The 3,621-nt window shown below is 45.5% G+C and overlaps 1 pseudogene; it reads right to left on the reverse strand.

Moving 5' to 3' along the window:
- Positions 1–3,066, reverse strand: part of LOC112070940 (adenosine kinase-like) — a 36,928-nt pseudogene extending 33,862 nt beyond the window's left edge.
- Positions 3,067–3,621: the final 555 nt, after the last annotated feature.

The raw sequence follows: 3,621 nt of genomic DNA on the forward strand, positions 1-3,621 counted from the left end.
CCAATCACAGCCGGATGTAATACAGACTGGATTCGAACCAGGGACTGAAGTGACGCACTGAGATAGAGTGCTTTAGACCGCTGCGCCACTCGGGAGCTTTAACTTAAGTCTGCTTGAAAATCTATGGAAAGACTTGAAAACAGTTCTCTAACAATGATCAACAACCAATTTCAACCAAGCTCAGCGTTCAACACCATAGTGCCCTCAAAGCTCATCAATAAGCTAAGGACCCTGGGACTAAACACCTCCCTCTGCAACTGGATCCTGGACTTCCTGACGGGCCGCCCACAGGTGGTAAGGGTAGGTAACAACACATCCGCCACACTGAGCCTCAACACAGGCCCATCAGGCCCATCAGGGGTGCATGSTCAGTCCCTTCCTGTACTCCCTGTTCACTTATGACTGCATGGCCAGGCACGACTCCAACACCATCATTAAATTTGCAGATGACACAACAGTGGTAGGCCTGATCACCGACGAGACAGCCTATAGGGAGGAGGTCAGAGACCTGGCCGTGTGGTGCCAGGACAACAACCTCTCCCTCAACGTGATCAAGAAAAAGGAGATGATTGTGGACTACAGGAAAAAGAGGGCCGAGYATTGACGGKGCTGCAGTGGAGCAGGTTGAGAGCTAAGTTCCTTGGTGTCCACATCACCAACAAACTAACATGGTCCAAGCACACCAAGACAGTCGTGAAGAGGGCACGACAAAACCTATTCCCCCTCAGGAGACTGAGAAGATTTGGCATGGTCCTCAGATCCTCAAAAGGTTCTACAGCTGCACCATYGAGAGCATTCTGACTGGTTGCATCACTGCCTGGTACGGCAACTGCTCGGCCTCCGACCGCAAGGCACTACAGAGGGTAGTGCGAACGACCCAGTATATCACTGGRGCCAAGCTTCCTGCCATCCAGGACCTCTATACCACGCGGTGTCAGAGGAAGGCCCTAAAAATGGTCAAAGACTCCAGCCACCCTAGTAATAGACTTATCTCTGCTACCGCAAGGCAAGTTATACCGAAGCGCCAAGTCTAGGTCCAAGAGGCTTCTAAACTGCTTCTACCCCCAAGCCATAAGACTCCTGAACATCTAGTCAAATGGCTACCCAAACTATTTGCAATGCCCCCTCCCCCTCTTTACACCACCGCTGGTCTCTTTTGTCATCTATGTATAGTCACTTTAATAACTCTACCTACATGTACATACTACCTCAACTAACTGTGCACTTGTGTAGTGCACATCAGAGTGCAGATGGTGTTCACACCTGTTCAAACGAACCAAACATAGAGGGTAAACGCACCAGAGTAAAAAACTAAACAAAAATCCTAACGAACTAGGTGTGAAAGCCACCGACGCCCCTTCCCCAGTGACTCACTTTTCCAGGAAGTCCTTGTCCACGACGGCTGAGATGTCCAGCAGGGGGTTCCCCATCCCGAACAGAGAATTAGGGCTGTAAAACACACACACACACACACACACATTATTACCAGTCACAACATTAGTTTTGTATTGTTACAAACCCTCAGAAAATGTCATATGCATATGGTGGAATAACATAGTCTATGCGTTCCATCGACCGTCCCATAAGTGCCCCGTTCACGCAACGGCAGAATTATAGGTAGGCCTAAACCGTCTAACGTCAATAGGTGAGAATATGGACTGTGAACACAGATGGTGTTAACACAGATGTGATAGAAGCCCTATGTTCATTCATGCATCATCACATGACATATTTCACGAAAAGGCACCATCAGGAGGATAGCAGTGTGTGTGTCTTCCAGGGATGAGTGGAACACAAAGCTTGACTTTGTAACAGTTGTGGAGTCTTGTGACGAGCGTTATCCCAAACATGTTTCTAAACCAAGGTCTCTCCATACCCACCTCTCCTCCCCCTCTGAGACCCAATAGTAAAACAGAAGACTGAACAAACAGACCTGCCTGCCTGCGTGTGTGGGAGAGTGTCAGGGAGTTTCAGCTACGAGTCAAAAGACTGACACCACTGAGGGACACAGTGCCAGAGTGATAAGCATATTAAAATCAGGCTTCAGTTCACACACACGCACGCACGCCTTCGGTATAATATTCAACCTTAAGAAAAAGAAAAGCGGACAGGCTGTGCAGGGTCAGGGTGAACCTTGTTGAACTCTCTCTCGCTACTGTACATCTGGGGTGTATTCATTAGTGCACACTGCAGCGAAACAAAAATAAGTGTTTCTTGATGGACAAGTTCAGGTTATTCCCTCCCTGTTTCAGCCGTTTGCTTCCTGCACAGCCTTGTAGCAGTGTGAAAATGTATCAGGTAACAATAACGTAAATTCCTGCGCCAAAGCCTGCTACCTTATCCTCCAACGGAGACATTTCTTTATAAGTGCCTAAATGTCCTTTCATCTACTGTACTTAATTGTTTTGCATACATGTTTATAAATGATGTAATGTATAATAACTGATACTAATATATACTATAGAGGATTAAATGTATTATGACGCCAAAGGAAATATGTACCATGTTTGATTATGATTGTTTTTTAGTGTCTCAAAACTCTTTGAGTGGTCCACAATGTAGTTTAAAAAAATATGTATTTTGTATTCTCAAATTGTATCAGTCTGCAGTGACACTTCAATAAAATGTAACTTACTATAGTCTTCATTAATACACTATGTTAATAGGCCTCTAGGGAGTTGGCCCGTTCATAATAAAATTATTATCAGTGTTTCATTGACACCCCACCCTTAATACACACAGGTTCCTACTGAACACGCTCTCCATCTGCTCGCTTAAGATTACAGAGTGGTGAGCCAATTTCCCTACCACCAGACCAGCTACACCATCACCATCATTTCAGCATCCTACCATCCACTGTATAGATAGACCCAACACCTCAGCATTGAACCATGTACTTTACAGACTATATAACACAATGCACATCAGGTCCTCTCCCTAGTCTAGTGTCCTTACCGTGCTGCTGGCATGGTGTGCGTCTTTTTGTCTCAGTAACAGTTTCACTCTGTGTAACAGACCTGTTGGCCGCCTCAGACAAACCAGCCAAAAAGGACTCTTCGTTCCCAAACCTCGGGTTAAAATCTCTCTTGATGAATCGCTTGAATCGATTTTTTTCTGAAAGCCTGACCCCTCCTTTCTAGCTGGTCTGATAGGCTACGTGAGAAGAGGGCGTGACAAAGTACTGCTGTCTGGATCTGTGATTGGTGAGCTTCACTATTTTGTCTCCCGGCCGTTCATTATTACAGCGTAATGTGTGTGACAAAATGTGCAGATCATATTCAGACACTTTCGCGATAGAATAACACCCACACCAAGTATCAGAATAGCTAACGTTAGCTGGCTAAATTAGAGGGCGATGTACAAGTATTTAGAAAATTGCGTATAATAATGATGCAATGAATCAATTGTGAACACGCGGGAGGCATGCATGCATTTACTAAATAACGTCCAAGTCGTTATCAGAGCAACTCAGAAAACACATTCTTGTAAATTATAATTAGCTGACGTTAGCGAGCCTAGACGACGAGCTAGCGGAGTGGGTAGCTCCCGGTGACACGACAGTGACATTGAAATTATGCTGAGGAAAGCGCTACTCAGCCTCAGACTAAACATTAGTTTCGT

The sequence above is a fragment of the Salvelinus sp. IW2-2015 genome, unplaced genomic scaffold, assembly GCF_002910315.2.
Source record: "Salvelinus sp. IW2-2015 unplaced genomic scaffold, ASM291031v2 Un_scaffold1464, whole genome shotgun sequence".
Lineage (NCBI taxonomy): Eukaryota > Metazoa > Chordata > Actinopteri > Salmoniformes > Salmonidae > Salvelinus > Salvelinus sp. IW2-2015.